The sequence below is a fragment of the Oryctolagus cuniculus genome, chromosome 20, assembly GCF_051225735.1.
Source record: "Oryctolagus cuniculus isolate XC-2025 breed Fujian yellow rabbit chromosome 20, ASM5122573v1, whole genome shotgun sequence".
NCBI lineage: Eukaryota > Metazoa > Chordata > Mammalia > Lagomorpha > Leporidae > Oryctolagus > Oryctolagus cuniculus.
The window spans coordinates 25294402-25319302 of record NC_142886.1 but is presented as its reverse complement, the minus strand read 5'-3'; the positions used below and the strand labels follow the sequence as shown (position 1 = coordinate 25319302).

Sequence of the window (24901 nt, the reverse complement as noted above, 5' to 3'; positions counted from 1 at the left end):
GATAGCGCGACACTTTTACGTCATCTGCTACTGTTTCCGGTAAAGGGTAGCCCGGAAGCGGAAGTCACTTGGGAAACGGAAAAGTCCCGAGCCGGCTTGTCAGACCCGTCGGAAACCTGTGCTGGGGTTTTTTAAGGGGTGAGGGTTGCTTGCTAGTGATCTACTGCTGGGTGTTGCTGTCACCTTCCAGGACACCAGGGCTGCCGCTTCGCCGCGCTGCCACCCCCAGCTCGGGTAACGTTTCTCTCCAGCCCGAGGTGGAGCCCAGATCTGCCTGCACCAGGGTTCCAGGAGGAGGGAGCACAGGGTAGGGAGGTCGGAAGCCTGGGTTACCCAGTAGTTTTGGGAAACACATTCTCCTTGTTCCCCAGTGCTCGGCATCAAGTCTCTGCGGTGCAAGCCTGTGGCTTTGGTTGCTAATCGGTGCTCCCAGCAGGCCCGGTGCTTCGTACCGCTAGGTGGGCGACCCTCCGCGAGTGGACACCGCGCGTTCGTCGCGGCAAAGAGGGGTGAAGCCGCGTTTGAGGGTCTTCTTCAGGCTGTCACTGGACAGTTGAGGATTAGCCGGCGTGTGTGCCTGCTGACCAGGCCGGGAAGACGGTGGGAGACGGTCGATATATATTATGAAGCCGTGGGGTACCTAACTTAAGGGGAAAGAGAGACTTTGTGAGAACAAAAAGGGAAAGATAACTTGCTTTTTTAAATTTTCCTTTTTCTTGAATACCTACCATGAGTTGCAGCGGTTCTTAACCTTTTAAAGATCGTATATCCTTTAAAAGTCAGTGGAAAGGCAGGGACAACTCTTTTAAAAATGGGCTTGCATACCCACCGTGGGTCCTCTAGGTCTGTAAACTTGAGCTTTAAAAACCTTTGTCCTGTACGTGTAATTTACCTTCTCTGACCTTCACAATCACTTAAGCACCGTCCTTTTGCACGTGGAGAAGCTGGGGCCCAGACTTGGTCTGTTTGGATTTAGTTGAACCCAAAACCCATTCTTTATTATTACACGGTGCTATCCTGGTGGTTGGAGGCCAGAAAAATTAACAGATAGAAAAAAAGGTGGTGTATTGGTTAACATGAACTTTCTAGATTGATGGGGATGGGGTCTCTCACAAGCTGTATGTCGTTGAGTGGATTAATCTGTGCCTCAGTTTCTCCATCTGTTAAATGGAGATAATTATAGTAGTCTGTGCCTTACAGGAATGTCATCAGGACTTAGGGTAAAATATGAAGTTCACAGAACGCGGGCTACCACGAAAAAACCCTTCCAGTATTTCCTGTTAGCGTTGTGTATCTTCCAACGTAGAGGAGTGTGGTTAGGGTTGGAATTTTATGCTAGTTTTTTTTTTTTTTTTAAATATAGTTGATCTATTTTGGAACCTGAAGGTGGTGATAAACCTTGGAAACCTTATTAAGTTTTCAAGTTTCGAAAGCCTTGGTTGCAGGGTGGTTTCTTGGGTTGCTTTGGGAGTAGACTGCATTCTTCCCGCTTCTTTCTCTTTTGGGCATGTGTTCAGATAGCTTCATAGTTCACATTTCTGTAGGCTCTGAATTTTGCTGTTGAAGTAGTTTTCTTATTGAAGCATCTGCAGATACTGTATGTATCTGTTTGAGGTTACTGGAGTTCCTGACTTGGAACGGCTTGTCTCTGCCAGCCCATCATTCATGAACAGAGCTGATAGCAGCCACTTTTTCTCATGCATTTGGATGTCTTTTGTGATTAGGCAACACATTTTTTGCAAAGGTGGTCACTTTTTTTTAACATTAGTAGACTGATTATATAAAGGTTCAGAGGGAAAGTTGTGTATAATCAAGTAGTAATTTGCATTTGAATTATTTCAGCCTCTGTTGCCCTGCTTTGTGGTCTTTTGGGGTGTGAACCAGCAGATGGGGGTGTGCTCGCTTGCTCTCTCCTTTCTAAATCTGCCTTTCAAATCTTAAAAAGAAAAAAATAAATTCAGGCATTGACAGAAAAACACTCCCTTGATAATGTGGATCCTTAATTAATTTTGTAATCCATGCACAATAAGTTTTTTTTTTTTTTTTAAAAACCTAGTTTTTATTCTGAGAATTTTCTGATTTGCTTGATTGTTTATACTTGACAGGGAGTTAAATTAGTGTAGGAACAACATAGGGGATCAGAATGTACTTAGAAAAATAGGTTTTGTTATATTGTAATTTATTGCAATGTGAGGTTTTTGTAGCCTGGGATTAAAGCACTCAGATACTTTATTGCGTTCTTTGGGGTGGGAAGTGGGGAGGTGGTGTTGATTTGTGTTGAGTGGGAGTAGAAAGTAATTGCTTTTGGGTACATACTTGTGAAAAGAAATTATTTTAGTCCTTCTCAACAGTCAAGAGAATTGTTTTGATTTTCCTGCAGTCTTAAAGAGAAAGAATCTCAAGGCATTGGACCCGTAATTGGGCTTGGACTCCATTCCATTCTCTAATTGGTCTAAGTTACTAATTTAAGTTGGTAACATTTCTTTATAAATTGTTACGGATAATGAAAGAACATCTTGTATTTCAATTTTAGTAAATTTTAGGTAGATTCACTTTTGTGGCTATCAAGGAGAACAAAAATAATTTTAAAGTATTTTCTTCTTTTTCAAGTTAGAGCTTTTACATTTATGAGGCACATAACATGACTTCCCTCTCCCCACCCCCAGCAAATATTGGTTGCTGTTAATTGTTTTGAGTTAATTGGACTGCCTCTAATTGAGGCAGCACGGTGTTCGTGGTCTTGATGTTGAATTGGTTTGTAAGGATACCTCAGAGGGAGGTTGACGCTGCATGCTTATTCAGAAAGCGTTTCTTGAGGGCCGTTCTGTCTAGGCAGCGTGCTAGTTGCTCTTCAGGAGTTCAGTCCACTATTGGAGAAAGTCTGGTGAACAGTTGTGGCAGGAGCTTGAATCAAGGTTTGTGAACTGAAGTATTTTAGAAGAATCATAGCGCCTGTTCACCCTTCTAGAGGTGGCCCAGGTCAGAGCACTGTTGTATAATATTTACTAGGTCAATATGCCGTATGATAGATCAGATTTTATGACCTTAATGGATTCTAGTGTATCATTTACTTTTTAAATGGCTTTAGTCATAAACTAGACTTGGGTTCAAATTTCAGGTTTTGTCTTCTTTTTTTTTTTTTTAAGAGTTCATTCATGCTTAGCCTTCACTAATATTTTGTATAGGGCTTTCAGGCTTGGGCATGCACACTTCTTCTTACAGTGTGTGTATGTGTGTATGCATGCGTGTATGTGCGTGTGCACGTGCCTGAGCCCTTGATGTGTGTTATATCAGCATGGTCAGACTGTTGCCATAAAACCTATGAGATAGGTTTAATAGAGAGACGTGACTATTCATTTAGTTATTAGAAGCTAATGTCATGGTAGATTCATATTTTATCATTTAGACTGAATAGAACAGCACTGTATGACTTAGGTGGATTTTTGTTACCTTGAATGGTTGAGGAATTTGCTTTGGTTTTTAGAGCTTACAGCTGAAGCATTCATTTCAGTGCAGTTTGCCTATTAATATTGAGATGTTAATAGTCAACATCTGTTAATTGAATTTTCTAGTCATGGTACTCTTTAGTTAGAGGTAAGATAGTGTAATAAAATACAACATTAGCGTCCCCTTTTAGCTAGAGATCCAGCCCATGTTACTTGAGCCTTTCTCTTGTCCATTTTGGGAAGCTCCAATCCAAGGATACTCCCTGGTATATGTAGTGAAGCTATTAGGAAGAGAAAGCAGTTAAAACTTGCCAAACTAATTTTTCACATCTTGATGAAGAGAGAACTCATCTGGGCTATGCAAATAATTTAGAGGAAAGGGTTAAAAAAGATTTTTTTAAAAAATATTTATTTATTTATTTGAGAGACAGAGTTACAGACAGAGGGAGAGACAGAGAGAGGTCTTCCACATGCTGGTTCATTCCCCAGATGGCCACAATGGCCAGACATGGGCTGATCTGAAGCCAGGAGCCAGGAGCTTCTGCTGGGTCTCCCACACAGGTGCAGGGGCCCAAGCACTTGGGCCATCTTCCCCTACTTTCCCAGGCCATCAGCAGGGAGCTGGATTGGTAATAGAGCAGCCAGGACTCGAATTGGCATCCATGTGGGATACTAGTGCCGCAGGCGGAGGTTTAACCTACTACACTACAGCGCTGGGCCTGAAGAAGATTTAAAAGTGCTTTTAGCCCAGCGTTATCAGACTTGGGGCAGTGATTAGGAAACCGTGGTCAGAATCCCAAGGGAGAGTGAGAATGTAAAGTTGGAAATAATGTACAAGTTAAAAACTTTTTATTGTGGAATAATTTTAAATTTAGAAGGTGTTGAACAGATAGGCCAGTGTTTCTGCATGCCTTTTACCCAGCTTCTCCTAATGTTAATTTCTTACATAACCATGATGCATTTGTCACGTCTAACAAATTAACATTAGTATAGTACCGTTAACTAAAGTATGGACTTTATTTGGATTTCACAGATTTTTTTCACTAATGTCATTTTTCTGTCCTGGGACCCAATTCAGAATACCACGTTGCATTTAGACCATGTGGAATTTTGATAAATAAGTTGAGATTTCAATGAGTGCTTTTTTTGTGCTCTGTATGTGGTCCAGTAATCTCTGACCCATGCTGAAGAGTGAGTCATTGACCATGAGAATAAATAAATCTGCATAGGTAGTATTTTGTATTCTTTGATTCCCAGAGCACTGTTAACTCCGTGCAGACGTTGGCTTTGCTCCCAGGAGAAGCTGGGTTGCTCTCCTGAGAAGCTACAGTGAGTCCTGAGTGAGGTACCCATCCTGGGCTCCGGTAATACCTGCACTCACCTCAGAGATTTCATTACATGAAAGGATAATGAATTATGTATTTGTCTGTCTTTGCTAAACTGTATGGTTCTCAAGGGTTGTAGACTGTTTTACTCATTTTGGAATCCCCAGGGCCCAGCATATTGCTTGGCATGTGCAAGATTCTTAATACACATTGGAAGAAATTAATAAATCTATGGTTTTTTTTTTTTTCAAGATTTATTTATTTGAAAAGCGGTTGGGTATGGGAGAAGCAGGCGGAGATCAGTCTGTGTTCCATTCACTGGTTCACTCCCCAAATGGGCTGCCAGGACTGGAGCCAGGAGCCCAGAACTCCTTCCATGTCTTCTACATAAGTGGCAGGGGACCAAGCAATTGGGCCGCCATCTACTGCTTTCCCGGTGAATTAACAGGAAGCTGGATCAGAAGTGGCGCAGCCAGGACTTGACCTGGTGTTCATGTGGGTTGTTGGCATGGCCATGGAGGCTTACCCTGCTATGCCAAAGTTCAGGTCCCAGCAAGTTCTTGCCTGGTACCATGGTTTACATGGTCAACTGAAATCTTCTACCGAGTGTCTCCTTCAAGTCAGCCTGCTGCTGGCTGTCATTTCTGTGACTGAGTTTTTCTCCCTGGAATCTTAAACAGAGAACCATACAGTGCGCATTTAAAGTTGTTCTTCCTTTCAATTATGTAAACACTCCATTTTCCTTAAGAGTAGAATTGGAAGTAGTGCATTGTAGTAACAGCAGAAAATTTTGGTAGCTTTTTAAGTCTGTGAATGACAATTCTAGTTCATCCCACTGGGCTGCAGCTCTGGCCTTTTGCCTGCCACTTCATGCACAGTTAATGAAATAACAGCTTCCTAAACTTATTGAGGGAGACGGCTTGTCAGATTCAGAGAATTAGTTTAAAAATCTTGCTGTAATAGCCAAGACTCAGTGGCCCAGAGTCACCTAAGCATGAAAGCTGCCATGGGATGGAAACATGGGAGCCTGTCTTAATTTTGTGGATCGGCACAGTAGAGTCCATTCAGCATACAGAAAAAACATCAAGATAAGAGGGAGTAGTAAGTTGAAGCCAGTGTTTTCTTTTTTAAAAAAGTACTTAAGGGGCTGGCATTGTGGCATAATGGGTTAAGCCGCTGCCTGCAATGCTGGCAACCCATATGGGTACCAGTTTGATCCCCAGCAGCTCTGCTGCTTATCCAGCTCCCTGCTAATGCACCTGGGAAAGCAGTGGAGGATGGCCCAAGTGCTTGGGCCCCTGCACCCTTGTGGGAAACCTGGATGAAGTTCCTGGCTCCTGGCTTCAGTCTGGTCCAGCCCTGGCTGTTGTGGCCATTGGGGAGTGAATCAGTAGATGGAAGATCTCTCTGTCTCTGTCTCTGTCTCTCTCTCTGTGTAACTCTACCTTTCAAATAAAATAAATCTTTAAGAAAAATACTCAAAGGAAATTTTGAGTAAAACTTTATGAATTTGCTGATTTAGATACCATCCTTCATCCTTCTGAGCTGAATTTGGCTCCAGGAAGACTGACCCAGTGGCATATTTGTTGGATGAATATTTAAAGGGGATACCAGGGGAAATAAAAATTCTAGCAGAAGGAATAGAATTGTGATTTTAAATTCATATAATTCCAGTTACTGGCAGTTACTACTTGTGACTTTCAAACAAATAAAATGTTTTAAAGGGAGGACGGGGGAGAGATTGATTTTCCATATGCTTCACTCCACAAATGCCTGCAGCAGCCAGGGCTAGGCCGGCCTGAAGCCAGGAGCCTGGAATTCAGTCTGTCTCTTCCGTGTAGATGTCAGGGACCCAATCACCTGCTGCTTCTCGAGTGTGTGCTGGAAGGAGGTCCGAGTCAGGAACAGAGAGGACTGGGATGTGGGTGCTCCCACATTGAATTGGGCGTCCCAAGTGGCATCTGAACTGCTGTGCCAGTGTCTGCCCTGCTGTGCTGCTTTTTGAGAAGGCTTATTTCTGGTCATTTTCAATCAAGTCACTTGTCAGAATACAATGAATTTCAATTAGAAAAGGTATGAAGTAATTTGTGAAAATGCGTGAAGCTCTTATTTTCACTTGCTCTCAGTCATGTCTAGGAGATCATCTTTTATTCCGCTTTCCACAAGTTAATACCTGTATCACCATGGCATTTGCTGTGATTAAAAGTAACATTTTTCAGGGGCCGACGTCGTGGCATAATGAGATAAGCCACTGCCTGCATTGCTGGCATCCCATGTGGGTGCCGGTTCGAGTTCCGGCTGTTCTGCTTCCAGTCTGACTCTGCTAATGTGCCTGGGAAAGCAGTGGAAGATGACTCAAGTCCTTGGGCCCCTGCACCCATGTGGGGGGGACTGGGATGACCTGGCTTTGGCCTAGCCCAGACCCGACTGCTATGGCCATTTGTGGAGTGAACCAGTGATGAAAAATAAATCAATCTCTGTCTCTCCTTCTCCTTCCCTCCCCCTTCTTCTCCCCCCCCCACTCTGCATTTCAAATAAATAAATCCTAAAGTAACATCTTTCAAATTCAATTTATTTGATCAAATCAGTGAATATCAAGAAAAACAACATAATCTCTGATATACAGAGTCCTAACTAGGACTCTTTATGTGTTGGTAATTTTTTAAAGAGATTATTTTTTATTTATTTGAAAGGCTGAGTTATAGAGGCTGAGAGAGAGAGAAAAAGAGAGAGAGAGAGAGGAGGGGGTCTTCTATCCACTGGTTCACTCTCCAAATGGCCACAATGGCTGGAGGTGGGCCTATCTGAAGCCGGGAGCCAGGAGCTTATTCTGGGTCTCCCATGCAGGTACAGGGGCCCAAGTACTTAAGCCATCTTCCACTGCTTTCCCAGGCCATAGCAGAGAGCTGGATTGGAAGTACAGCCAGGACTCGAATCAGCACCCTTAAGGGATGCCAGCACTGCAGGTGGCAGTTTTACCTGCTATGCCACAGTGTTGGCCCTTGTGTTGGTAATTTTAGAAGCTAATATTTTCTTGATTTGGGGTAAGGAATGTGACACAGACATGGATGAGCTAGTTTTCTGTTTTGTTTTTCTTTAGATGTCCCATGAGGTTGCAAAATGAACAATGGTAAATTGTTCTTTCTTGTTCTTGTTTTACTCACATTGCTTTGACTTATTTTCCTACTCTCTCTGAGCCGTGCTGAGAATGAATAGCAAATTATATTCTAGGAGGCAGTTGTGCCTAAGCTATGCTTTTGTGTATACTATTTATTTCAATTTTAAAAAATATTGATTTATTCACTTGAAAGACAGTTATGCAGAGAGTGAGGGAGTGGGAGGGAAAGAGAGAAGGTTGGGGGGAGAGAAAGAAGTATCTTCCATCTGCTGGTTCATTCTCCAAATTTCTGCAGTGGCTGGGGCTGGGCTAGGCTGAAACCAGGAGCCTGAAACTCCACCTGGGTCTCCTATGTGCCATCTGCTGCTGCTTTCCCAGATGCAGTAGTAGGGAGCTGGATCCAAAGTGGAGCAGCTGAGACTCAAACCAGCACTCCATAGGATGCTGATGTTGCAAGCATCTATTATTTTGAATTAGAAGAATTCAGGTTTGCTTAAGAGTATGACGCAATAGAGAGAATTCACACTTAATTTTAAAATGTAGAATTACTTTTGTCAGCTTAACCTTTGTAAGCCTAAATTTTAGCTTAACCAGTGAGCAATGATAAGGCAACTTTCTCCAGCCTCTTCATGTCCTGTGTTAGAGTGACACATTATGAGGAGAGTGCTTTTATAAAAGCTTTTTTTTTTTTTTTTAGATTTATTTATTTATTTGCAAGTCAGGGTTACACAGAGAGGAGAGGCAGAGAGACAGAGAGAGAGGTCTTCCATCCGCTGGTTCACTCCCCAGTTGGCCGCAACGGCCGGAGCTGCGCCGATCTGAAGCCAGGAGCCAGGAGCCAGGAGCCAAAAGCTTCTTCCGGGTCTCCCATGCGGGTGCAGGGGCCCAAGGACTTGGGCCATCTTCTACTGCTTTCCCAGGCCAGAGCAGAGAGCTGGATTGGAAGTGGAGCAACTGGGTCTTGAACCAGCACCCATATGGGATGCCAGCACTTTAGGCCAGAACGTTAACCTGCTGCGCCACAGCCCTGGCCCCATAAAAGCTTCTTAAAACCAGAGAGTAAGTAGTTTTTTGCCTTGGCCTGGAGGTGCATGCTGTGGGCTGTACAGTGCAGTTGTTACTTTAAAAACCAGTATCAAAGATACAGAGGTTTTGTGTCAATTCAAGGAGACTGAGAAACTAAACACTGATAAATTTAGGCATGCCACTTGTTAGGTTGAAGAGGAGGGAATCTGTTGAAAGGTAAAATTCTTTCCAAGTTCAGAAGTAGACTAAAATAGTATCTGGTAATGTAGAAGGATGGATTTGGAAGAAACAAAAGCATAATAATACATAATACACATGAGATAAGTGGGATGCAAATATAAGTAGTTAGCAAAATCTTTTACAATTTGGTAAGAGGGGCAGGTGTTGTTGTGCAGCCTGTTAAGCTGCCTCTTGGGACTGTCATATCCCATATGGTAGTGATTATTCAAGTCCTGGTGCCTCTGCTTCCAATGCAGCTCCCTACTAGTGTGCCTAGGAAGGATCTGGATGATAATCCAAGTATTAGGCCCCTTGTTACCCATGTAGGAGACCTGAATGGAGTTCCTGGCCTCTGGGCTGGTCTAGCCACTGCTGTTGTTGGTGTTCAGGGAGTAAACTAATTGACAGAAGATTGATCTATCTCCCCTCTGGCGCTATGCTTTTTAAAAATATAAATAATCTTTAAAAGTTTTGATGAGACTTTCTCTTATGAAACTTTTAGGTAAACTTTATTTTATTAATTTTTTAAAGATTTATTTATTTATTTGAAAGAGTTACACAGAGAGAGGAGAGACAGAGAGAGAGAGAGAGAGGTCTTCCACCCGCTGGTTCACTCCCCAAATGGTCGCAATGGCTGGAGCTGAACCAATCCAAAGCCAGGAGCCAAGAGCTTCTTCTGGGTCTCCCACACAGGTGCAGGGGCCCAAGTCCTTGGGCCATCTTCTGCTTTCGCAGGCGGTGGCAGAGAGCTGGATTGGAAGTGGAGCAGCCAGGACTAGAACTGGTGCCCACATGGGATACCAGCACTGCAGGCAGCAGCTTTGCACACTACACCACAGCACTAGTCCCTTAGGTAAACTTTAGAAGAAAGCCGGGAGAAATCTTTGTGATACTGAATTAAGTGACTTTTTTTAAACAGTACGCAAAACCAACACACTGTGGAAGAAGAAAGTTGATAAATTGATTACACCAAAGTTAGAAGCTTTTACCTTTATTTATTTATTTATTTATTTATTATTTATTTATTTTTTGACAGGCAGAGTGGACAGTGAGAGAGAGAGAGAGACAGAGAGAAAGGTCTTCCTTTGCCATTGGTTCACCCTCTAATGGCCACCGCGGCCGGCGCGTTGCGGCCGGCGCATCGTGCTGATCCGATGGCAGGAGCCAGGTACTTATCCTGGTCTCCCATGGGGTGCAGGGCCCAAGGACTCAGGCCATCCTCCACTGTACTCCCTGGCCACAGCAGAGAGCTGGCCTGGAAGAGGGGCAACCGGGACAGAATCCGGCGCCCTGACCGGGACTAGAATCTGGTGTGCCGGTGCCACAAGGCGGAGGATTAGCCTAGTGAGCCGCGGCGCCGGCCTTATTTATTTATTTTTTAAGGTTTACTTATGGGGCTGGGTGCTGTGGCATAGTGGGCTAGACCTCTGCCTATGGTGCCAGCATACCATGTAGGCTCCAGTTCAAGTCCTGACTGTTCGTTCCTCTTCCTATCCAGCTCTCTACTTATGGCCTTGGAAGGCAGTGGAAGATGGCCCAAGTGCTTGGGCCCTTGCACCTATGTGGGAGACCCAGAAGATTTATTTATTTATTTGAAAGGCAGAGTTAAAAAGAGAGGAGAGAGATCCTCCATCCGTTGGTTCACTTGCCACACAGCTCCAGTGGCCAAGGTTGGGCCAGGATTAAGCCAGGAACCAGAATCTTCATCTGGATTTTGGCCATCTTCCACTGCTTTCCCAGGCATATTAGCAGGGAGCAGAATCAGAAGTGGAGCAGCTGGTACCCATATAGGATGCTGGCATTGCAGGCAACAGCTTAACCTGCTGCGCTATGACATGGGCCCCAACTTTTACTTTTTAAAAGAGAGTTCATTTTCTCTGAAGAAAATGAAAAGGCAAGCTACAGAAAATCTTTGCCAAACATCTGTCTAAAAAAAGATTTTTTTAAAAAGATGTATTTATTTATTTCAAAGTCAGAGTTAGACAGAGAGAAGAGACAGAGGGAGATCTTCTATCCCCTAGTTTACTCCCCAAATAGACACAATGGTTAGGCCTGGGCCAGGCCGAAGCCAGGATCCTGGAGCTACTTCTAGATCTCCCACATGGGTGCAAGGGCCCAAATACTTGGGCCATCCTCTGCAGCCCCCCACCCCCACCCCGGGCACATTAGCAGGGAGTTGGACTGGAAGTGGAGCAGCAGGGACTCAAACTGGTGCCCATATAGGATGCCGGCATTGCAGGCAGTGGCTTTACCCACTACACCATGATGCCAGTCCCAAAGATTTGTATTATATCAAGAATTCTTTCCAACTCAATAGCAAATCTTTATTTTTTATTTTTTAAAAAAATGTTTATTTGAAAGAGTAACAGAGAGCCAGTGAGAAACAGAAAGATTGATCCTCCATATACTGGTTCACTTTTCAAATGACCACAACACCCAGAACTGAATCAGGCCAAAGCCAGAAACCAGGAACTCCATCCTGGTCTCCCATATGGCAGGTCCCAAGCATCTGGGCCATCATCTACTGCCTTCCAAGGCACATTAGCAGGAAGCTGGATTGGAAGCAGGTCTTGAACCAGTACTCTGATAGAGGATGCTAGTGTGGAAGCTGTGCAGGTAATCTCAATACTTGAAAAGGTGCTCAATATTGTTAATCTTTAGGGCACAGCAAATTAAGACCACAATAAGATACCACTTCACATCTATTAATAAAATTAAAAAGATTAACCATACTCAGTGTTGGTAAATGTAGAACAGCTGGAGCTGTCATACAAATATGTAAGAGTATAAAATGGTATCTCTGCTTTGGAAAACAGTGTGGCAAAATTTAAGTGTATGTTTACCATATGACCCAGCAATCCCATGAGAAATGACAACAGTGGTTCCTCTAAAGACTCATACTTGAATATCCATAATGGCTTTTTCTGTAATAGTCCCAAACTGGATATATCCCAAATGTTTATCTATCTGGTAAATAGATAAACAAATTGCAAAATGTCAATTTAATGCTATTACTGAGTAATAAAGAGGAATGAACTACCAATAGTGTAACAACATGTATGAGTCTAAGTGAAAACCCATTATATTACCTGGAAAAAATGCCACACACAAAAGACCTCATTTTGATGAAATATTCTGTGTTGTGGTTGGATTTTATAGCATGGCTGTACATAGTCATCTGAATTAATTGTACATTCCACATTGGTGAATTTTACTGCATATAAAGTGTACCTCAATCAAAATATGTTTTAAAACTTTTGATGGGATTTTTTTTTTTTTTTTTTTTTGCCAGTGACTCATGTAGGATTAGAGAATACATTCAGGTTAAGTTTACATCTGAATTTGTTGTAGGCTTTAAAAACATTTTGAAATGGTAATCAGTAGTCACTGAGTTGAGTTGGAAAGAGCTTACTAGCTATCAGTGTTAGGTCAAGTTTAGATTAATATTCTTTTCATGAGATGGAAATAAGCTGTATGTTTTATTTGAAGAATTGCTAGATCAGAAAATGAGAGTTCCAGATAATTCAGGAAAAACTTAATGAGTCTTCCCTATGGCATAAGTCTTTTCTGGGTCTGATACTGTTGGCCACCAGTTTCTAGAAATAATCCTTCATTTTGCTTCCAGCAAGCCACTGTTACAATTTTTCTACTCTGTTCATTGTTCTCTGCTAGCTCCTCTTTTTGGGAGGAGACTGGGGGAGGTGGTTGGAAGATCCATCCCCCCAGAGTTCTGTACCCATCTTTTTATTGGTCTGTCTGCTTTCTGTCGTGGTCACTTCCATTCCCTGTGTCTTCAGGCTGTAGATGTCTCTACACCTTCTGATACTTCTTCTCCATTTGTCTCTAGGCATATCCACCTGGATATCCTGTAGACAATTCAAACTTGATGTGTTTGGTTCTCTACTACTTATCCTCTCCTCCCTATCTGCTCTGCCTCCTTGATTCCCCACCACCGTTCATCCAGGCTCCTGAGAGTAGAAAACCTGCATTTGTCCTTGGTTTCTTGCTCTCCTTCATCTTTTTAACGTCATAGGTCATTGATCCTGGTGCTTCAGATAAGGGGCATGCTCTAGTCCCTTCTTCTCTGTACCATTGACAGTGGGCTAGTATCCTCTTGTCTCCTGTGAGTCTCTCTCACATTGCCCCTAGAGTTACTTCCTTTAACATGTGACATCATTCTTCCCTTAGTTAAAAGCAGTTCAGTTTGCAGCCTGTGTTGTGGTATAATGGGTTAAGCTTCTGCATGCAATGCCAGCATGCAATATGCTGCCAGTTTGAGTCTTGGCTGCTCTATTTCTGATCAAGCCCCCTACTAATGTGTCTGGGAAATCAGTGGAAGATGGCCCAAGTGCTTGGTCCCTTGCACCCTTGTGGGAGACCTGGATGAAGTTCCTGGCTCCTGGCTTTGGCCTGACCCAGCTCTGGCTGTTGCAGCCATTTGGAGAGTGAGCCAGCAGGTGGAAGACATCTCTCTCTCTCTCAGTCTCTCTCTCTCTCTAACTCTGCCCGTTAAAATAAATAAAATTAAATTTAAAAAAACACCGAAAACCAGTTCAGATTTTGGTTGTTGTTTCTGAAAAAAAAAAAATGAAGTCATATTCCTTGAAATTTTCAAATTATATATTTCTGAGCTCTCATCCTTCCTATCCTGTGAATATAATATTGTCATTTTGCAGGGTTCTTTTTTATAGATCAGTATTCATAGTTAAGAGTAGGCTTTGGTGGGGCCGGCATTGTAGTGCAGTGGATTAACGCCTTGGCCTGAAGTGCTGGCATCCCATGTGGGCGCTGGTTCGAGATCCGGCTGCTCCACTTCCTGTCCAGCTCTCTGCTATGGCCTGGGAAAGCAGTAGAAGATGGCCCAAGTCCTTGGGCCCCTGTACCCATGTGGGAGACCCAGAAGAAGCTCCTGGCTCCTGGCTTCGGATCGGCACAGCTCCATCCATTGTGGCCAGTTGGGGAGTGAACCATCAGATGGAAGACCTCTCTCTGTCTCTCTGCCTCTCTCTGCCTCTCCTCTCTCTGTGTAACTCTGACTTTCAAGTAAAATAAATCTTAAAAAAAAAAAAAAGAGTAGGCTTTGGAATTATACTTGATAAGTGTGGATTCTTGTTATTATTTGCATCCTCAGAGAAAACCGTTTGTTATTTTTGGATTGTTGACTGTGGTTGCTTCCATATGGGATCTTTTTGGAAAACCAATTGGTCCCTCATGTAGACTCAAGCCGTCTTCCTCACTCACTGTGGTTTGGGCTGCTATCGCCTGCCACAAACCCTAGCATCATAACATGCAAGCAGCCTGGTTTGTGCATAGAGCTGTATTGCCCAGGGCACTCCTGATGTCACAAGTCACCTGCGTCTGGAGTTTCCAGTCTTAACCAGTCCTTCATTTCCTTGTATTCTGACAGCAGCTTCCTTTCTCTCAGTGCATCTCCATTTTACATGAGCTTGTGCTTAGAATCAGTCACCCTAGTTAGGTTCAGGTGGTCTTTCTAAAGTTTGCTTCCTTAATGGTGAACTTCTCATCACTTGTTTTACTTTGTTTTTGACTTGGTGACTTTTGCCTATGCTGCTCTTTCTGCCTTGGACACTCGTTCTTTTTTGTTTGTTCTGCCTTTACAAATTGTTGCTTTTTTATTTATTTATTTTGATAGGAGGGGATGAGTGAGAGAGAGTTTCCATCTCTGGTTCAGTCTCCAAATGCCAGCAACAGCTCTAGCATGGGGCCAGAGCTGGGAGCTGGGGACTCAATCCAGGTTTCCCATATGAATGACCGGAACCCAACTACTTGAGCCATAACCTGCTGTCTCTGAGGGTGTGTGTTAACAGGAAGTTGGAATCAGGAGGGAAGCTGGGACTGGAACCCAAATACTCTGACAGTTGTCCCAGCTGCTACTTAACAACGAGGCCAAATGCCCACCCCTGCTTGCTTGCTTGCTTGCTTTTTTTTTTTTTTTTTTTTTTGACAGGCAGAGTTAGACAGTGAGAGAGAGAAAGACAGCGAGAAAGGTCTTCCTTTCCGTTGGTTCACCCCCCAAATGGCCGCTGTGGCTGGTGCACTGTGCCTCCTCCTGGTCTCCCATGCAGGTACAGGGTCCAAGCACTTGGGCCATCCTCCACTGCCTTCCCGGGCCACAGCAGAGAGGTGGACTGGAAGAGGAGCAGCCGGGACAGAAACCAGTGCCCCAGCTGGGACTAGAACCCTGGGTGCCAGCGCCGCAGGTGGAAGATTAGCTAAGTGAGCTGCAGCGCCGGCACCACCCCTGCTTTCTTATTTTTAAAGAATCAATTCTGGGGATGACACTGTGGCGTAGCAGGTAAAGCCACTGCCTGCAGTGCTGCCATCCTATATGGGTGCCCAGCTGCTCCACTTCCGATCCAGCTCTCTGCTATGGCCTGGAAAAGCAGTAGAAGATGGCCCAAGTGAATGGGCCCTGTACCTGCATGAGAGACCTGGAAGATGCTCCTGGCTCCTGGCTTCAGATCGACCCAGCTGTGGCCATTGTGGCCATTTGGGGAATGAACCAGTGGGTGGAAGACCTCTCTGCCTCTGCTTCTCTGTAACTTTATAATAATAAATAAATTTATAATATTTATATAACATAAATAATTATGAATATAAATAAATATAATAATAAGTGAATGAATGAATTTATTTCAAATAAATAAATTAAAAAAAAATCCATCCATTTTCTCCACTCTCCCAAACAAAGTCACTTCTCTCTGCCCTCTGTCCTCCACAATTTGTTTATTCCTCCTGCATGGCCCTTGCCTCATTGATTTTTCCATCTCCCATGATCAGCCAAATTCATCAAGGTTAGGAAAGCACTCTACTTATCCTTGTGACTTTAGCAGTTAGTGCATAGCCTGACATACAGCAAATGCTTAAGAAATGTGAAACACATGAAGAAAGAATAATATAAAGGAACCTCAACATGTTGGTAGTCTGAATTACAGAGTAGAATGCAACAGAAGGTTTTAGCAAGTGATTGTAGGCAGAAAAATAAATACAGATACCTTGGGTTGGGGGAACATAACAGAAAAATGTCATTTAAAATGTTAGTATGGGGCAGTTGTTTGGCCTACCTGTTAAAATGCTGGTTAGGATGCCCATGTCCTACCTTAGAGTGCCTGGCTTGGACTACTCATTCCAGCTTCCTGCTAATGTGGACTCTGGGAGGCAGCAGATGATGGGTTGGGTTCCTGCCATTCCTGTGAGTCCTGGATTGAGTTCCTGACTCCTGGCTTTACTGCCCTAGGTATTGCAAGCATTTGGGGACTGAACCGGTAGATAGGGGAGTTCTCTCTCTTTCTTGCTCTCAAATAAAAAGAAATAAAATGTCAATATATGGATGGTGCTAGTGGGTGGTAGAAAAGTTAAGTGTCAGGTGTCGTGCTTTTTATTCTTGGGTTCAGGTACCTTCAGTGATAGAGGACAGTGGATGTACTGCCAGAGTACTAAAGAGTCTTTCAATCTCAAGTACAAAATATTTATGAATATTTTGAATATATCCACATTTAATCTTTTATTTAAAAATTTTTAATGTATATTTTTTCTGAAAGAGGGAGATAGAGATATCTTCCATCTTCTGGTTTATTCTCCAAATGCCTGCTACAGTCAGAGCTAGGCCAAGCCAAAACCAGGAGCCTAGAGCTCAATCTGGATCTGCCAAGTGGGTAGCAGAGACCCAAGCACTTGAGCCCTCACCACTGTCTCTCAGGGTGTTTATTATCAGGAACCTGGAATCAGAAGTAGAGCTGAGACATGAACCCGGGTACAGTGAAATGGGATGTGGGTATCCTAAGCGATGTCTTAACCACTGTGCCAAACATATGTCCCCATGTTACAACTTTAGAAATTCATGGAAATAACGCATTCTACCTTATTACCTGTGAGTTGTTGTTGTTTTTTGTAAAGATTTTGTTTTTTATTTACTTGAAAGAGAGAGGAAAACAGAGCTTCCATCTTCTGGTTCACTCCCCAAATGGCTGCAACAGCCAGGGCTGTGCCAGAATGAAGCCAGGAGCTTCTTCCAGATCTCCCATGTGGGTGCAGGAGCCCAAGCACTTGGGTCATTCTCCACTGCTTTCCCAGGTGAATTAGCAGAAAGCTGAATCAGAAATGGAGCAATCGGGACTCAAATAGGTGCCCATATGGGATGCTGATGTTGCAGGTGGCGGCTTAACCCGCTACTCTACAACACTGGCCCCTGTGAGTTTGTTTTAACATAAAAATACTCCCAAGGGGCTGGCACTGTGACGTAGCGGGTAAAACCACTGCCTGCAGTGCCAGCATCTCATATGGGCATCAGTTCGAGTCCCAGCTGCTCCACTTCCAATCCAGCTCTCTGCTATGGCCTGGGAAAGCAGTGGAGAATGCCTCAAGTCCTTGGGCCCCTGCACCCACATGGGAGACCTGAAGAAGCTCCTGGCTCTTGGCCTCGGATGGGTCCAGCTCTGGCCATTGCAGCCATCTGGGGAGTGAATCAGCAGATGGAAGACCTCTCTCTCTGCCTCTCATTCTCTTGCTGTGTAACTCTGCATTTCAAATACGTAAATAAATCTTAAAAAAAAAAAAAAAAACTTCCATCTCCCTGCTCTCTGTATCCTCTAGGAAAATAGGTGCCCCAGGAACATTGTCATTTATTCTCTGGCTTCTAGCACATTTGGCATGCCTGGATGCCCAATTCTGGGAAGCAAGACATGGGGTTATAGTCTGATATGGCACCATCCTGGTTTTCTGTGATTTGGGGGATTGTCATGGAACTAAGGAGAATGAGCTCATCTTGTTCTGTCTGTTCCTGGAAGGCTACAGTCAGTTGGAGGCACCTCATTACCGGATCACTGGGGACCAGCTGGAGAGAGTTCACAGAAGACCCGCAGGAATGATTAAGAGACTGGAGGGGCAGACCTAAGGGCAAAGAATATAAATGAAAACTTACAACTTGGCTGAACCAAGATAGCAGAAATGTCCAACTGTATAAATATCTCAGTAATCTTGATGGGGGAGGGCAGTCTTTTATAGTGGGTTTTGAGTGTGGAGAGAATGAACTGAGGGTGAAATTAAGCCAATGTAAATGCAAACTAATAATCCAAGTACCTGTGATGCAGTTTAGTTCTTGGAACCTTCTTACTGCCCTGCTCTAGGTTAGACTTCTCCAACCTATGAGCCTTTTGTGAATTGAACCATTTGATGTTCCTGTACTTGTGTGTGGTGCTCTGTTCAGAGAATGCTGGAGACTACATCCTGCAAAGCAAGCATCTCTTATCATGTTGTGTTTTGTAGAAATTAGTAGGTGGTATCGGAACTTTTATGTGCTGCCAGTAGTTCTTCTATATACACCAGGATTCTGAAGTAGACTTTTGCATCTATTTTTTCATGGCTTTTAATTTTTTTAGTTTCTATTTATTTATTTATTTTGAAAGTCAGAGTTGCGAAAAGAGAGGGAGTGGCAGAAAAAGAAAGCTCTTTCATCTGCTGCTTCACTCCCCATATGGCTGCAATGGCTACTGTTGGGCCAGCCTGGTGCCAGGAGCTTCATCTAGGTCTTCCATGTGGGTGGCAGGGGCCCAAACTGCTTTTCCCAGGCCATTAACAGGTAGCTGGATTGGAAGTGAAGCAGCTGGGACACAAAACTGGTGCCCATATGGGATATTGGCATTATAGGCAGTGGCTTTGCCAGCTACACCACAATGCTGGCCCCTAGTTTATTTTCATTTTATTTGAAGGCAGACAGGCAAAGATTTTCCACCTGGTTCACTGCCAAAATGCCAGCAATAGCCAGATCTGGACCAAGCCATAATCAAAAGCCTAGAATGCAGTCTGGGTCTCTCACAAGGGTGGCAAGGATCCAAGTACTTGAGCCAAAATCTGCTGCCTCCCTGGGACACATTAACAAAAAGATGGAATCATGCAGAGCTGGGACTTGAACCCAGCACACCAGTATAGGATGTGGGTGTCTTAGCTGCTGAACTAAATACCCAGCCCTTCATGGCTTTTTAGAATGACACTTTAAAAGTAAAATGAACTGGGGCTGGTGCTGTGGCACAGTAGGTTAAGCCACCATTTGCAGCATGGCATCCCATATGGACGCCGGTTCAAGCCCTAACTGCGGCACTTCTGATCCAGATCCCTGCTAATGCTTCTGGAAAAGCAGCAGAGGATGGCCCAAGTGCTTGGACCTCTGCACCCACCAGAGACTCTGGGCTCCTGGCTTTGGCTTGGCCCAGCCCTGGCCATTGTGGCCATTTGGGGAGTGACCCAGCAGATGGAAGTTCTCTCTCACTCTCTCTGTAATTGGTAATATGTACATAATTTCAGGACCCAGATGCAGTATTTGGTTCCTGAGATGCTGGTTTTAGGAAATAGTTAGCCTTGGTAAAATTCAAGCACAGTTGCATGAAAAACATACTTTGGGAAATGATTGTGTAACTTCCTAATTGGATTATGGAAGGCATAAAGCATTTAAATAATTGAAATTAGAAACATTTGCATACATTTCTGAGTTTTACAGCTCTTTTCCTAAGAAGAAGATGATGATTTTTATGCTTTCTCTGATTTGTAAAATGCATTCATTTACAAACACAGTTATGTGGATTTAGAACCTCTATGCCTAAGATTGGTACACTTCTCTGTAAAGGGTCAGATAGCAATTTTGTAGGCATTATGTCTCTGCTGCAGTACTCAGCTCTGCTGTTGTATAGCAAATGCAGCCATAGATAGTATGTAAATGAATGAACTTGACTGTTTTCATAAAAACAGGCAGCTGTCTGGATTTGGCCTGCAGACTGTAATCTGCTGACTCCTGCTCTGGACTCTCGCTCCTGAAAACGTGGTCTAAAACACCAGCAGCATCAGTGTTACCTGTGAGCCTGTTAGAGGGAATATTGGACCTCTTTAAGGCTGACTTCCCTAGAGTCTAGACCATGCTTTTCTTTTTTTTTTTTTTTTTTTTTTTTTTTTTTTTTTTGACAGGCAGAGTGGACAGTGAGAGAGAGAGACAGAGAGAAAGGTCTTCCTTTGCCGTTGGTTCACCCTCCAATGGCCGCCGCGGCCGGCGCGCTGCGGCCGGCGCACCGCGCTGATCCGATGGCAGGAGCCAGGAGCCAGGTGCTTTTCCTGGTCTCCCATGGGGTGCAGGGCCCAAGCACCTGGGCCATCCTCCACTGCACTCCCTGGCCACAGCAGAGGGCTGGCCTGGAAGAGGGGCAACCGGGACAGAATCCGGCGCCCCGACCGGGACTAGAACCCGGTGTGCCGGCGCCGCTAGGCGGAGGATTAGCCTACTGAGCCGCGGCGCCGGCCTTAGACCATGCTTTTCAAACTCTTACATGCATAGGAATCACCTGAGGATCCTATGAAAGTACAGGCTCTGAGGTAGTGACCGCAGAGAGGCAAACGTGGGTAGGACCCAGTCAATATCCTCAGTGAGCCCACAATCTATTAGGAGAGACTGCTATATAATCAAATACTTACCATGCGGACTGAATGAGTATCTTCTGCATAGCAGTGTTACAAAGGAGGAAGTGATTGATTCTGCCTGGTGTGGATGGAATCCTCAGAGAGCCCTGGGAGCTGGCTCAGGTAGAGGTGGGTGGGGTATGTGAGCAGAGTCTTGAAACTCACCACAGGCACTGAAGCATTGGAGTAAGCATGGTGGTTCATGGTGGAGACCGTGAAGGTTATGTAGAACTAAGAGTTACTTGATTTAATGATGAGGTTGCTAGCTAATCACAGGGTTAGAGACGCACTAAGATCATAATGAATATAATTTAATTTCATTATACCATTTATTTGAAAAAAGGAGAACTTGTCTATATTTGCCTTTTTTAAAAATTATTTTTCAGTTTTTTTAAGATTTATTTATTTAAAAAGGAGAGTGACAGAAACAGAGAGAAATAGGCATTGATCTTTCATCTGCTGGCTTACTCCCCAATGGCCACAGCAGCGGGGGCTGGGCCATTTCAAAGTCAGGAGCCAGGAACTTCATCTGGGTCTCTCATGTGGGTGACACTTGGGCCATCATCTGCTGCCTTCCCAGGCTCATTAGCAAGGAGCTGGGTTGGCTCTGTATGAGATGGGTAGCTTAACCTGCTGCAACACAGTGCTGCCTCCACCTATTTTTAAAAGAAGATAGGTCCCTAAAAAGTATATGTTCTCCAGCAGTATGAACTTTTGCATCATTACAAATTTATAAAGCACTGAAAGGTACAGGTAGAAGATAAAAATTATTTATAATTCTATATGCCAAGAGATGACTGCTGCTAAAATTTTGCGTTTCCCTTTCAGTCTGGTTTTTTTTTTTTTTTTTTAAGATTTATTTATTTATTTGAAAGGCAGGTACAGAGAGGAGGAGAGATATTTGGTTCACTTCCCAAATGGCCATAATGGCTGGGGTTGAGCCAGGCCACAGCCAAGAGCCAGGAGCTTCTTCCAGGTCTCCCATGTGGGTGGTAGAGGCCCAAGGACTTGTGCCATTTTCTGCTGCTTTCCCAGGCACATTAGCAGGGAGCTGGATCAGAAGTGGGGCGGCTGGGACTCAGGTGCCCATATGGGATGCTGGCACCAGCACCACAGGTAGCGGCTTAACCAGTTGTACCACAGCTGTGCCATGGTGCTAGCCCCAGTCTGTTGCTGCCTTTTTTTTTTTTTTTTTTCCATAAAGATTTATTTATTTATTTGAAAGCCAGAGTGACAGAGAGAAGGGGAGAGGCAGAGAGAGAAAGAGAGGGACAGATCTTCCATTCACTGATTCACTCTCCAGATGGCTGCAACAGCCAAGGCTGGGTCAGGGCAAAGTCAGGATCCTGGAACACAATCCCAGTCTCTCATGTGGATGGCAGGGACCCAAGTACTGGGGCCATCATCTGCCGCCTCCCAATATATGTACAAACAGGAAGCTGGATTGGAAGTGGAGTAGCCAGGACTTGAATCAGCACTCCAATGTGGGATGTAGATATCTCCAGCCATGGCTTTATCTGATGCCTGCACCTTTTCAGTTTCCTTTATATAATCTTTTTAAGATTGGGCGTAGTGGCTAGTGCTGTGGCATAGCAGGTAAAGCTGCCACCTGCAATGCCAGCATCCCATATGTGCATATGTGTGCTGGTTCAAGTCCCAGTTGCTTCACTTCCGATCCAGCTCTTTGCTGTGGCCTGGGAAAGCAGAAGAAGATGGCCCAAATTCTAGGGTCCCTGCACACATGTGGGAGACCCGGAAGAAGCTCTTGGCTCCCAGCTTCAGTTTGGTGCAGCTCCGGCTGTTGCGGCCAATTGGGGGGTGAGCCAGTGGATGGAAGACCTCTCTCTCTCTCTCTCTCTCTCTCTCTCTCTCTCTCTCTCTCTCTGCCTCTCCTTTTTCTGTGTAACTCTGACTTTCAAATAAATAAATAAATCTTTAAAAAAATATTGAGCTTATGGTGTGTAAACAATTTTATGCCTGGTTTTTCATTTAACACTTGTGAGCTTTTCCCTGTGTTGTTATTCCTTAAAAGTGCTGCTTTAAAAATCCTTATATAACATTCTATCATAGGGATCTCTTATGGTTTATGTAACTATTCTCATGTTTGTGGCTCCTTTAAACTAGTTCCAATTGCTAGTTGACCCAGGTTTTGGCTCATGTACTTGGCAAGTCTATTGCCATATTTTTTTTAAAGCACATAACTTGTTTATTTTTAATTATACACGTTTGCCAACTTATTTGATCAGCTGGCCTTCACTCATTCTTTCTTCTGTTCTTGTCAGCATTACGTGTTTTCCTCTTTGGTTTCCCATAGTAGTCATTAAAAGCTTGAATTCTGGGTTTGACTCAGCTCTCAGGTTTTGTATGTACTCTTGGGGAGGTGTGTGTCCCAGTTTCTTCATCTGTAAAATAGAGGTAAGTGTGTGTCTGTCTCAGGGTGGTGACTTAGTGCACTGAAAGCACTGAGAACAGTTCCTGTCATGTGGCCAGTCCGTCTCTGCATTTACTGATGAGCAGCCCCTCTTCCGTCCTACAGTGGCTCTGACTGCATCACCGTAAGCCTGCCTCTTGCTATATTTCATCCATGAATATCTTTAGGGAGAGTTACAAACTGACTTTATCAGACTTAGTGACTTTGTTTTTGAAAGCTCATAGATTTTCTTCTCCCTACTTGTAATAGCAGATGTTTATTGTTTTGAAGACGAAAATTATCTTTGTTTAACCACATTTTTGAAGTGCATACCTGAGCACAAAGAAAGCAGACTGCATGGGCGGATTAGGTTTTAGATCTCTTTACTGGTTTTTCTTTTCCAGTTGAATATTGTCCTGGTTCTTCCCATGCCAAACAAGGCTCTCTGTAATCTGGTTCTGCCTGTGCTGTAGTCTTTTTTTTTTTTTTTTTTTTTTCTTGACAGGCAGAGTGGACAGTGAGAGAGAGAGACAGAGAGAAAGGTCTTCCTTTGCCGTTGGTTCACCCTCCAATGGCCGCCGCGGCCGGCGCGCTGCGGCCGGCGCACCGCGCTGATCCGATGGCAGGAGCCAGGAGCCAGGTGCTTTTCCTGGTCTCCCATGGGGTGCAGGGCCCAAGCACCTGGGCCATCCTCCACTGCACTCCCTGGCCACAGCAGAGGGCTGGCTTGGAAGAGGGGCAACCGGGACAGAATCCGGTGCCCCGACCGGGACTAGAACCCGGTGTGCCGGCGCCGCTAGGCGGAGGATTAGCCTAGTGAGCCGCGGCGCTGGCCTGTGCTGTAGTCTTGTTCTCTTCGGGGTTGGTCCCAGACCCTGGGCTCCTGCCTGGTTAAGCTGAAACTGGGCATGTGGTTGTGATGATGCTCCTTCTTTAGATCTGTGCCCGGGGCCAGGACTGTGGCATAGTGGAAAAAGCCACTGTCTGCAGTGCCGGCATCCCACATGGGCACTGGTTCGAGTCCCAGCTGCTCCACTTCTGCTCCAGCTCTCTGCTATGGCCTGGGAAAGCAGAAGAAGATGGCCCAAGTCCTTGGGTCCCTGCACCCGTGTGGGAGACCCGGGAGAAGCTCCTGGCTCCTATCTCCTGGCTCCTATCTCCTGGCTCCTATCTCCTGGCTCCTGGCTCCTGGCTCCAGATCTGTGCAACTCCAGCCATTGTGGCCATCTGGGGAGTGAACCAGCGGATGGAAGATCTCTCTCTCTCTCTCTCTGCCTCTGCCTCTGTGTAACTCTGTCTTGCAAGTAAAAATAAATAAATCTTTAAATCCGTGTGCCCTAGTTTGCCTCTGCTGAAGGACTGAAGTCACCTGCAATGGTGGAGCTTCCTTATAGGGAGCAGGCTATGAAGTTGCTGGTTGCCTTTTTTTTTTTTTTTAAGATTTATTTATTTATTTGAAAGGCAAACTTACAGGGACAGAGAGAGATAACGATCTCCCATCTGCTAGTTCAGTCTCCAAATGGCTGCAATGGCCAGGGCTGGACCAGGCTGAAGCCAGGAGCTTCAATCTGGTCTCCTATGTGAGTGTCAGGGCCCAAGTGCTTGGTCCTTCTTCTGCTTTCCCAGACACATTAGCAGGGAACTGGACTGGAGGTGGAGCAGCCAGGGCAGGAACCCAGCCACATATGAGATGCCAGCATCTCAGGTGCAGCTTAACCTGTTGGCCATAATGCTGGCCCTGGAAGTTGACTTTTGTTGTGGGGTTGGAGAGTAGCCTCAGGGAAACTGGAGTTCTCATTGGCAATGTTTGGTCAGTTTACCAACCCTTGGCTATGTTTAATGTCCCAGGGTTCTCGCTGCCTATTCTGCCTCCTCTTTGTTGTTTTCTGGGTACTTT

At 44.6% G+C, this 24901-nt stretch overlaps 1 protein-coding gene across 7 annotated transcripts in view; it reads left to right on the top strand.

Moving 5' to 3' along the window:
- Window positions 1-24901, top strand: part of AREL1 (apoptosis resistant E3 ubiquitin protein ligase 1) — a 58130-nt gene continuing 33229 nt past the window's right edge. For 2 of the 7 annotated variants that reach the window (XM_070065271.2, XM_008272047.5), the window contains exon 1: window positions 1-138. The gene's annotated coding sequence lies outside the window, so the exon portion shown is untranslated. Of the gene's footprint in view, window positions 459-24901 lie in introns of all 7 variants that reach the window. The other 5 variants (XM_008272049.5, XM_008272045.5, XM_089322373.1 and 2 more) reach the window with 5 other exon arrangements.